Here is a 12,470-nt window from a genome sequence, read left to right as displayed (position 1 = left end):
CCACGGTAAAAACGCACTTTTTATCAGCTAATTATCCGGGGAATTGGTTAGTAATTCTCACTGCTAAATGCTGAAAGATACCTGCGCCATTTGGACTGAAGTCACCTTAAGCTGCTCTTAGGGCAGAAGGAGGATGGACATGAGCAGGTTGGTGCCATACCAGCCAACCCAGCACACGGCCAACAGCACAGCATCAGTGGGCACTGAAAACTCACAGCTCCCAACCCAGGGCAGTTTGTAAGTAAGGCATTCATCATTCAAAGCTGCACTGATCACATTTAGAGTAGAACTGGGTGGTTTGGTTGAAGGGCATCGAGTCCAACTTTCTGAGCACTGAACATGGAAAAGCTCCTGTTCAGAGAAGCAATGGAACTGCTCCCCATATCCCTTCCTCTTCTCCACCAGGGAGGTCACTGCTTTGTGAGTCCCAGCACCCTGTGTCTCTTACAAGAGATTAATGTCAGGAAATGGCCCTTTGCAGTTGGTCTGACTCTGCGCTGCTGCTGGCAGATAAAGCACCAAGAACTGCAGGACTGGAACTGACTGTGGCCTTTGACAAGGGCAGCCAAGGTCGGAAAAGATTGCGATGATTGAGAATGCCATTCTGAATCTACCAACCGGTGCTTAATAAGTTACCTGGAACCAGTTCCCAGCAGTTCACATCACGGGGCTTAACCAGGAAAATTCAACAGCACTCCCATCTAAAGTAACTTGACTGTGGGTTGGAAGTTAAGGCTGCTACTTGAAGCCTGCAGCTTCTTAGAGCTTGTGTAATGAGAACATCACAATCGTAGTGATTGAAAAGGGATTGTTCTGTTGGTAGCTTGTAGGTTGATTAGAAAGCACAAGATTGCCATTAATTGTCTAGTAGGAAGGAATGGGCAGGGAGGGTTTTTGTGCCCTGCTGGAGCAGTGGGATCAGCCAGAGGTGGGCAAGAGCCCCTACTGGTTCAGAGTCTGTGCCGAGGGCTCTTAATGCATTTTATTTATTGCTCTTACCTTGAAGAATTCTGTCCTAACGCAGCTGGGTTGAAGTCCCAGATGAGGGGAAGATGGGACAGAAGGTTTGTGTTGGAGGGGACATTAAAGCTCAGCCTGCACAGACCCATCCACAGCCTGGGGCACCGCAGGGATGGGGCAGCACAGCTCTGTGCAGCATCTCATAACGCACTTCTCTTTTCAGTGTAAGAGTGCACAAATTATCACTATAGCACATTTTAATGGAGTAATAGTAGATTTAGCATCGCACACAACAGATTATCATCACAGCTTGCGTGACCAGAAGATGAATCTCAAAAGACACTACATGAGATGTGATCTTCCCATGCAGGGCTTTGTGAAGGTACTGAGCAGCACAGAGAACAGAGGGAAGGGGTTTGGCTGCAGCCTGCCCATGGATAAGCAGTGTGAGCTGCATGCAGGTGTAGCCATCCCCATGCTGTGTGCATCCCATACAGCAGCACTCGGCCCAATGCTCCTTCCACTCTTACACATCCGACCGAGTCTGATCGCTGCTCCATATAAATGAGGCACAATCTGAAGCTGTCAGACCTAAACTGTGCCTCGCATATACACTAAGTGAATTTATTCAAATTTCTCTTTAAAGCTGGGAATATTTATAACGAAACTTGTCAGGGCTTCAGTTAACAGTTTACACTGGGAGTATTTTTGGTTGTGAAATACAAAAACAAGTCCAAGAACGACTCTGCGAGCTGATATTATTCTGGTTGCCTCGCATATGGAAAAGTCGGGTAGTGATTTCAACAACAAATGAGGAAATTGTCAAAGTTCTATGAAAATTAATTAAGCTCAAACTTGTGTGAAAATTAATTAAGCTGGAACTCCTGTGAAAATTAATTAAGCTCGAATGAAAATATGTTAAAACACTCTGCAAATTTATACTAATGCGGCTGGCAACTATTGCAATAAAAAGAGCAGCAGATGCCTCTGGTTGCACTGCTTCTGTCTGGGGGCTGAACTGGGATATATATATATAGCGTGAGGGGGAACGGCCTTAACCTGACAGAGGGAGGTTTGGGTGGGATGTGGGGAAGGAATGCTGTGTTCAGGGTGGTGAGGATCTGCACTGCCCATAGAGCAGGGCTGCCCTATGGCTGGAGGTGCTGGGGCTGTGGATGCAGCCTGAGCTGGGAGCAGCCCATGGCACAGGGCATGGAACTGCCTGAGCTTTGAGGTCCCCTCCAACCGAAGCCGTTCTGTGATAGCAAAGCACAAGCAGCAAGGCTCATTTTTCATACCCTGTGATGTTCCTGGGGAAGGATGCGGTGTGGAAATGGCTCCTGGAGCTGCGGGCTCCCATTCGCTGCCTGTCTGCTATTCGTGTCAGCAGCATTTCCCCAGCCCACGGCCGTCTGTCCTCGTGTATCCTGTCTGAAGGTCTGTGCTGGGGCAGAGGCCAACGCGGAGCGAGTGCGTCCCGTCTGCGTTTCGCTTTGTGCTCCTCAGCACAAATATGTAAAATCATATGTTTGAGTGGAGGAAGCGCAGAAGTAAACAGTATATAAAGATGACTTCTGAATCCCGAGCGGCAGAAGGGCTGGCTGCAATACGGAACTGTCAGAAGGAACAATAGTGGGAGCAAATCATGTCTTTTTTTAGCTACTGGGATAATATTTTGGAACAGAATGAAGGCTATAGCTTACGAATCTCATTTCCCTCCTTGGCTGTATCAAACGCAGGAGGGGAATGAATCTCACAAATGTCTGCTGGCACGTTAGAAAAAAAATGAAAGCAAAACATGGAGTTCTGGATGTGGTGCGTGGTTTGTATGCTGGGCTGAGCACACACAGCCCACAGCATCCCTGGGTCCAATGGGAGCACCCACAGAGTTCAGCCCTGGCTGCAGCCCTTATCTCAGCCCCATCTTTGTCTGGTCCTGCATCCAGGACAGACCAAAACCCTCCAACATCAGCTGAACCAAATGCATGGAAGCCTTGATGCGAACAGGAAATCGATCCTCCAGCACAGCCATCCTGAGCGCCAAAAGCTCGTCTTTCAGGAAGATAATCAGACAGAAAACGTTGCAATCTCATCAGCTGGGTTTCACTTCGGTATTTACCGTCAGTTCAGTTTAAAACAAGCATTAAATTTGTTCTCAAAGTGTATTTGGAAGCCTTCGTGCTGGAACTCACAGATAATAGCCCCAGAGTTTTGTTTTGTTACTGGAAAGTGAAACCAGATGCAGCGTGGCCGTCCAGGGCTGGCTTTGGCTGGCTGGGAGCTGTGGGAGAGAGCTTTAATCGCATTGGGAGCACTGCAACAGGGCTGGCTGGGAGGGTGTGGGTTCCACATGGGGCTTTAAGGTGTTGGAACAGAACTCCAACAGCAGCAGAATGAGACCGTCGTCGTGTTCATAAATGGGAGGAGAAAAAGAGATTCGTTGGTGGTTAATTTGACAACTCCCAAAGCTGTCAGTACAATGCTGCTATATTAATTTCCATAAGTACTACGTGCTTGTGCTATCTGAGCCTCCTTTCTATGCTGTGGGATCAAGTTCTTGTCCCAAGTGTGAAGCCAAACTGCTTTTTGTATTGAGCATCGCTGAGGGACCCTTTTCTGCACCAGCACAGCCGCAGTGGAGCTGTAGCTTCTTGAACACAAGGTCACTTTTCCACGTGCAATGCAGACAGGCTGCTGTTTGTGACAGCCACACCAGAAATACCCACTTCACATTTACTTTCCAAGCAGCTCTGTGTGCTCTCTTCCTGCCTGTGTCTCTTGTGTTGATGTGTTACGGATCATCCCTGAGGAGATGCAGAGGGAATAACCCTCTGTGTTTGCCATGCACTTAACACACGGCACACTGAAATAAGCACAGCATCCACCTTCCTGTTCATGCATCCCTTCCAAACACAACCAGAGCCTCACCTATGCCATCCCAACTCACACAGGCCTGCGCTAAGCAGGTCTGATTCTTATTGACCACTTCTTTTAGGAGATGATGAATCCCCGTTCTCCCAGAGCAAATAGATTTAATAGAGCCGATTTTTTTCTTTGATTTATGTTGGCCATGAGCAGGAAGCGGGATTTCGGCATCCAGTCAGCAGTGCTGTGCAATTACAGAGCGAGGTGGGCAGCGTCTGTTGTGCTGCCCTGTGATAAATGGTGCAGGGAGTTCTGGTGTCAGTGTATGATGTGTTCATAGAGAACCAGAGCACTCAGTGCAGCGCTGGCTTCAGGATTGAGCTTGCTTGAAAACTTGCTTTGAACATAGGGTGTTCCTTGGTGTGTGTGAGGTCTTCAGCTTAGTGGCTGGAGAATGAAGAGAGGCAGAACCAAGAGCAGTGTGTTAGCCTTGAGAACAGAGATGAGGTGTTAATCATGGAACCACAGAATGGTTTGAGATGGAAGGGACCCCCAGAGCCCATCTGGTCCCACTGCCTGCAGTGCACAGGGACACCCACAGCTCCATCAGTGCTCACAGCCCTCCAGCCTGACCCAGGGATGGGCCCCACTCCATGGGCAGCCTGTGCAGTGCCTCACCACCCTCAATGTGCACACAGCAGTTCCAGGCTGCTGTGAGCCTTTAATATTGAACACAATATGACCCAGCTGACGTGGCTGCTCCTGACTTCTCAAGTATTTAAATACCTTTGAGTGAAGCGTACACTTGTGCTTAATGTACCCGATGCACTCAGAACATGGACAACACTCCATTTTTTAAGCTGGATTCTATATGAAGTTTAATTTTTAAAGGCGTCTATGAATTATCAATGACATCTGTTCTGAAAAATGTCAATTCCTATCCTTAGGTTGACGGAATCTTTTTGCCTCGTGTCACATCCTCTTCACATTCAAGCCCTATTGACACACAGTTTTCAAGCGATACGTTGCTATTCTAGGACCTCATTATTTAGATAAATCTCGTTCTAATGCAGTGACAACATTAAGTAAACACAACTATTTCTGGTGCTCTTCTAATCCCATGGCGATAACTACCAATGATCTTGGAGTCACAAGGCCGCTCTTGGTTAAACTGACCTATCTGCAACCAAAGAGGGGTTAACACACACTGTGCTGAGCACGAAAAGTAACAAGGAGGAAAAGAAAACAGAGGCTCAGCCCAGGAAGATGGGAATTCTGAGATAATATTCAATGTGCCCAAAGGGACAATGCCTCCTCTTGTTGTTGCCGTCTATATTTAGACACCATGCTCATATGCAACTTAAAATACCTAGAATAGCACAAAGAAAATTTTTTTCCCCCCTTTCATTTGAAGTGGCTGTTAATTCTGGCTTATCACAGCTGACACTTGATTGGGGGGGGTGTAAAACGGCAGTTTGAAGCTTTAACTCTTTCCATGTCCACCCCTTGAGGGCCCCTGGGTGCTGTTTGCTCCCCTGGCTGAGCTGAGCTCCGTACCCCTCATGCCGGGCAGCTCAGTGGGTCACTGGGGTGATTTAATGCCCACTGTTGTTTGTGCAGCTGATAAAGGGCAGAACAGCCATTAGTGAACCTTCCGGCAGCTCACTAATAGGTTTTCCTAACTCTGGTTTCCTACTTACATCAGCTGAAACTCCTGATTAGTTAATGTAAGCAGTGTGATTTATACTGCCGTCCTCCAGTTTGCATAAGCGGTGATTTTCACACTACTGGGACTGGAGTTTCTCCTTTTCTTCTTTTCTTTTGCTGTTTCAACGCAGCTCTACCAAGTTTTAACCCATTCCAGACGATGTGATGGAGCACTTCTGTCTGAGGATCTGTGAAGCACAGAATCTCAGAATCACAGAATGGCTTAATGGACCTTAATGCTCACAGAGCTCCATCCCCTGTGCTATGGGATAGTGCTCAGGCTGCCCAGGGCCCATCCACAGCCTCAGCACCTCCATAGTCAGAAGTACTGAGCAGAAGGATGGAAGTGGAATCGCTGCTGCCCTTCCCTGAGCTCCACGCTATTACAAAGCATAAGGAGCAGAGCTGATTTCCACCCCTCCTCTTGCAATAGGAGCCAACAGCTGTTTGTGCTTCCATTATCTGATAATGGCAATGAAACATTTCCCTGCTTTTGTGATGATAACTTCAAGAGCGGCATCAAACACAGCGTGTGGGACAGCACTGTGTGCTGTGAGGGGTCCGTTCACAAGTGATTTACCTTATTCCTCAGGTCTGCAGGGCTGTGACACTGTGAGGGCTGCTCCTGTCCCTCCATCCCCTCCATCCAGGGGGGGCTGCCTGCCAAGGGGCTGGGCTGCCATCCCTGATGCTGTGTCCTTATGCTTCTCCTGGGAGAGCTGATAGGAACACAGCCCCGGAGCAGCCAGGGAATTTGTTCAGTTCTTCATTCTGTTCCCTGCTGTTCCACCATCTCTTGCAGTTTGCTTTTCAGGAGGTGGTGCTTCTGTTTCTTTTACTCTGTATATTTTTCATTACGACGCTTTAATGGAAGCAGTTCACTAAAGCAGTTTCTGAGTCCCTGCAGCTCCTGGCTCAGCTCATCCTTACGGCACCATCCCTCAGGGCCACGCTCTCCATCACTCTGTTGCATTCACAAAACTCCATATTAACTTCCATTCTTGCAGCCTGTTTGCCCAGGTTTCACTGCTGGGTTTGAGGATCCACAGCCTTCTCCGTGTTGAGCCCTCAGAGGCTCTGGCTGTCACTTCTGAGGTATGTTGGAAGCAGGAAAAGGCCTCTGAGATCACCAAGCCCAGCCCCAGCCCACCACACTGTGCTGCTGACTGTGTCTGACGGACACCTCCACCTATCCTAATGCAAGCATGGTCCTGCATTGCTTCTACAGTCTTGTAAAGAGTGGAAAAATGCTTTTGGGAAAAGGATCTGATGGTTTGTCCAATTCCATGGCACTGCAGATCAAGGAATTCTGCTATTAGGAATAAGGTAAAAAGTTTGCAGCCTGGGCTGAAGTGATGGGAGATAACTCCATCTGCAGTTGCCATATATAGTCATACAAGGAAAAGTCTGCACAAATCCTCCAGACGTTTATGGACTTCTCTGATTCATCTGTCAGAGCCAAACAGCTCCAGCCAAGAGATAGGGGATTTGTGAGCCCGCACCACGTCCCCGCACTGCTGTGAGCTGGAGGAGCTCAGGGGGGAGAGGAGGAGGAGCAGGAGGAAGGGCAGCGCTCTGAAGGCTCCGCTTATGGTGGGAGGTTCAAGAAGATGAGTAACGTTCTGGAGCTCTCCATAAAACAGAAAAACACAAAAAAAAGCCCCTTGAATTCATTTCCGTTGCTATAATCAAAAGCTGGCTTGCTAAATTTAGCAGTCTCCTATAGACGCTGGGCTTGTGCTAGCAACTGTAAAACTATTTTTCCTTAAGTGCAATTTGTCACCTCCCCCTTCTAAGTTAGGAGAAGATAAGCTTGTATTAATGCTGTTGATTTATTATTACACAAGTATGTCTCATTTTAATCTGTTATTGAGTTCATTGTGATTCAGCGCTGGGCTCGCATGCCTTCTGCCATGGAAAAACAGAGCTCAGAGCAGCACGGACTCAGCTCTGTCTCTTCTCCTTTTCAAACCTTCAGACCTCTGCGTTTCTTCCCCCGGACTTCTCATCCCCCCACAGCGCTCCGGGGCAGTTCACAGTTCACCATCTGAATTTGGGAGTCACTCCCATTTGAGACCATATATTACAATGTGAGGAGATGCTGCTGCCCCAGAGCGCTTCATGTGGGATTTTTGTTTCTGAAGTTGAACTAACAAGCACTAAATGCACTGAAAAAGGCTGCAGCGAGGCTTTGCTTTCTTTCATCCAGATGATTCATTTATTTCTTCTGTCTGCTACCAAAGCACATGCGCTGTGAGCAGCACAGGAACTTGGCCGGGAAGCACCGTGCTAGCAAAAAGTTTGTTTTCTCTTCAATAGCTTCGTGTACAGAAGCGGTGTGAAAAGACCTGCGCCGTGTTTCGGTTTGATTTAGGTCAGGAGGATGACGGCTGCATTGATTTTGAGGGGTTGAATTAGATGCAGCAAATCCTAGCATTGCTATCAGTTGGAAGGGATCCCCAATGCCTGCACTGCACAGGGCACCCACAGCCCAAAAGCACCAGCACTTGCATTGGAAGAAGAGAATGCTGAGTGTAACGATATAAATCAGTAGGTGTTCCTGTGTTCCTACACGCAGCTGTGCTGCTGGTTCATAACACGGCTGTGTGATAAGGGATGGTGAGAAGGTTTTGCAATATCTGTTGTCCTGTCAGCTCACAGCCCGGCCCTGACTCACCTGTGGTCAGTACAGATCTGGGAGGATAACATCTCTTTCCTTCTTTTCATGTTTAACATGGAGTTCTTCTTCCAAACTTAGCCTGTCTCTAAAGCAGTGCACTTACATTTGGGTTCAGCCTTCTACCTGTCGCTCAGGTAGGATGTGCTGATTCACACACAGCTCTGCTGGTGGTGGAAAATTACTGGCGCAATTATGGTTTCACATTAAATTCTCCTCGTTCCAAATCCACCCTGTGAAGCATTACTCTGCATTTGAACTGGTGTTGGTAATTGGACCACAGCACTCGTAGGTGCCTTTGCTGCAGAGTCATGGCCCATGTCATTAGCTTCTCATTAGGCACGTTAATTTTTTAAGGCTCATAATAATGCCCTTTTTTCCAGACGCTCCCCATTTTACACCGAGGTTTTAACCATCAGCCTTTCAGTTGCCTGGAATTGGCTCTTTCCAGAGCTCTCCTACCTGAGTCATTTTTGTTTGAATGATCTTTTTTTTGTTTCCTAGCAACTCCGGTTTTAAAGTTCCGAATTGTTTCTGTTCAGTGTCTTTTGTAGCCAATGTTAACTTGCTGGTTTATAAATGACAGTGAGCTTTCAGCGTGGTTCAGTGCATTCGTTTGTAAAGCCAGGTTAAAAAAAGAACATTTTTTAATGTTATATATAGTCGGTGTGTTTATATGCAGACGTGTGTATGTATACATGTGTGCAACAGTTCTTCTTTTGCACAGCTGATTCTTTAAACAGTTGTGAGGTCGCCGGTCTGTTTATACGTTGCTGCATAAGCCCAGGGGTAAACTCGGTTTATTTGAGCTTGGAGGAAGATTGCAGCACAGCCAGGGGACACCTCTGCCAGCGCTTTGCTTTCCTCATGCCCAGAGGAGCAGGGTTTGTCTCCACCAGCACAAGACACAGGCTGAGCCCCCGGCTGCTCAGTGGTTGCTTGGAGCAAGGAGGGGATTCCACCAGCAGTCAGCTGTCGTGCTCGCAGTCCTGCAGGTCTGAGGATGCTGCTCAGCGCATCCTGCTTTATGTCAGGGCATCTCCTCCCGTTTCCATCCCTCACTGCATGCCCTGCTCCGTAACCTCCCCGAGGTGGGAGCGTCTCCCCCTGAATCACAGCACATGTGTTTTGCTCCTCTCCCTCCTCGCAGCTCGGAGCCCACACCGCCGCAGCCCTTTGCAAATGGAATATTTTTTCACTTCTTGCTGGGTGGGTCCGTGCGCCGAAAAATAGGTCAAGAACAGTAATCTAAATCTACTGCTAATAAATAATTAAAGCTAATGGAATTTGCACAAGATCTGGGGGCTGAGATATTTCAGAACGCTGCCATGTACATTCAGACACTGTGGATTGGGATTCTTTATTTATCGTTGTTCTGCGTTGAAACCTGTCTATAAACGTCCCTTAAAAACCCACATCTTCTTGTGCAGGGAAATAACTACAAAGTAATAGAAAATGGTTAACATCGAGATTCATTCTTCAACGGTCAGATTTGAAGTAAATACTTTAGCACCCTTAAGCAATAAGAGCTTTTATATCTCATTAAATCGTAGTTTAGCTTGAGCAATAAATGGTTCGCTCGTATGATTTAATTTGTCTTATATTTTAGGAATTAAATAAGTCATCTGGGCTGCTGCACGGTGCCTGTTCGGACAACTGGCTGGGATGTCAATTTCAGAGCAACGCTAAGTGAAAGCAATCACAGACAAAGCTTTGTTTCCCATAGTGCATCTCCATGCATGTGCCCAGGGTCTCCAATGGAGGGGCCATATCAGCCTTGCCAGCCCTGAGCTCCTCATTCATTGTGGGCTAATAGGGAAGGAATGCAAAGGGGTGGCATGCGGCAACATGGGCACCTGGCTGGGGATGGGGCAGCTCTGAGAGGTGCTGACAGCTGAGCTAATGGGGTCAGCAGTGCTGCAAGTGGCTGCAGCTCATAGGGATGTCTGCCCTTCCCAGTGCAGCTGGCAGCCCGCGTGGCTCAGGGGAAGGCAATACGTGCAGCAGATCACGGGAAGTGTCGCCAGAGGGGTAGGAAACGTCTGCCCGTTCCTTTGGGTTTGGTTTTGTTTCACGGCAGCACAATAGTTGTGCAGATGATGAAGGTGCGTGCAGGTCGAGCTCAGCTTCCCGCGCTGCTTTATCAAACCAGGGTCAGAGGGCTCTTGTTGTGACATTCAGAGATAAGCGTTTGGGAAGTAAATGAGATCGGGAGTCTGAGGGGAGATCAGAAGATGCTGCACAGCTTCAGACCTCCAGTAAATTAGCAGCACGGCGCTGGTACAACTGATGTGTCCTTTGGACTGTGCCATGTATCGAGATAGAGGGAAATAATGCAGTTGTCTGAATGATGCATTTGTCACCCAGGTTTTCCCGTAGATTTATTCTTGGCTTATTTTCCACAGTTATTTTTAATGCGAATGGAAAGGGAGTTAAAAATTGTTTGGATTCGGGTTTCATTGCGTGGCTGCTTCATCAATATATAAACCAGTTGTTTGTGCTCCTGAAAAGAGGAAAAAGCTGCACTCACTTTCAGATTTGATTCAGACAATGATACAGCATCCTAATTCATCTGCTTCACATATCGAGTTTGTCTGTGATGGAGTCTTGTTCAGAAAACCGCTCCATCCCAATACATCATCTGCAGAGAGTGAGCTTGGACAGCGTGGAGAAACAGGCAGATGATGTGACTGTATGGGAGTGCAGCAATGTGGTAAAGTGTTGTGCCATATAAGTTTAAAAGGATGCCAGCGTCCTGACTGTACATCATGTGTCTCGCTTTAAGTGCTTTAAGGTTTTGGTCCCAAATACAGGCATGTATTTTGCCGCTGCTGGTTTTGTGTTTTCTTTGATGATGGCATTATGTCAGGCTACAAGGAAAACACATTATAAAAGGTGCAAAGCCTCCTGGCCTCCCAGCCAGGAGATGGGAAAAGCTGCTCGACCTGCTGGTCTGCTCTGGGGGAGGCTTTACTGACAGGCAGTCGTGGTGCACACGGACAGCACTTCCCCTTTTTCTGTCCCAAAACAGACGACAGAAAATATCAGGAAGCATTAAGGTGTAAAAACAGAAGCGTTTATAGGTTTGGTACGGAAGAATGAGCTTATAAAGCTGTGACATTATCCTGAGCTTGATGGGGATTAGCTGTGTGGTAGCGCAGTAAGCATGAGAGCAGTGAAATTTGGCCGATCATTTGTCTTTGATGGCTTCATTTACGTTCAGCCCCCTAAGCCATCTCTCAGGGAGTGCAAGAGCTCCTGCTTCTGCAACTCTCTCTACCACTTGTCATTGAAATGACAACAACCACTTCTCCAAAAGCCTGTTTTTCCTTCAGCAAATCAGACTAAACCCAGTGCTGTGGGTATTTGGGTGTGTGGTTTGATGTCCAACTTGCTGTGTGACTCCGAATGGAAACATTATTGCACTGGAAAAGAGAACGTCCCAAATATTCATGGTGACCCATTTTTCTGACAGAGCCACCCATCCTGGGTGACCAACCTCAGTGCTGCCCTGATGGAGCCGTGCAAGGCCAGGGTGTTGGGTTGTGCCTCATGCACATCTTTGGCTGTAGATGTGCTGTGCAGGTACTGCTTGTGCCTCAGCAGTGGAACATGGTGGCAGAAATGGAACAACCAACAGAATAGTTGGGTTGGAAGGGACTGCACAGCCCTCATCCACAACCCCTGCCATGGGCTGGGACCCCCCCATGGACAGAAAATGAGACCTGAGCCAGCTAACAGTGTGGCCCCTGAGAGTTTGATAGAAGATAGATAGCACTACTTCTGCTGTCCTATCTTGTGTTGGTTGCCAATTAAAACTATGCTAGAAACTTCTAGATGTTTCTGTAGGCGTTTGTAATGAATTCAGTAGTACAGCGTGTTGTAATTCTGAGGAAGAAATACTTGAGTTGCACAGAAAGCAACAAACAGTTCTCTCTTCTTCAGCCTGGCTATCTCCAGTTCTCTGATGGCTGAAGTCGGAGCAGCCTTGAGGGAATAACAGATAAATCAGACCTTGTACAAAATGAAGGCACTCCTCGCTGGGAGGGTGGTCCAGTCATATTTCTTTAAGCCTGACTTCCGTGTGTGGGATGAGTTCAGAGGTGTAGCTGCTGTGTAGGTAGATAGAGGCATTTGCTTCTAATCGTATTAGTGTTTCAGCTGAATGATGAGATTGAAGACGTCCGGTGCTTACCTGACATCAGTACAGTTTGTTAATTCATACTATCACCACACATACAGGTATGTGTCAGATTGGAAA

The 12,470-nt window shown here is 47.5% G+C and overlaps 1 protein-coding gene across 9 annotated transcripts in view; it reads left to right on the top strand.

The window, feature by feature from the left end:
* CUX1 (cut like homeobox 1) overlaps positions 1-12,470 on the top strand; it is a 195,015-nt gene that overhangs the window by 52,724 nt on the left and 129,821 nt on the right. The window lies entirely within an intron of this gene.

This window comes from Coturnix japonica, chromosome 22 (genome assembly GCF_054131305.1).
Source record: "Coturnix japonica strain WE chromosome 22, WE-NBRP24, whole genome shotgun sequence".
Classification (NCBI taxonomy): Eukaryota; Metazoa; Chordata; class Aves; order Galliformes; family Phasianidae; genus Coturnix; species Coturnix japonica.
The sequence above is the reverse complement of the archived record's forward strand: the minus strand, read 5'-3'. Positions and strand labels throughout refer to the sequence as shown.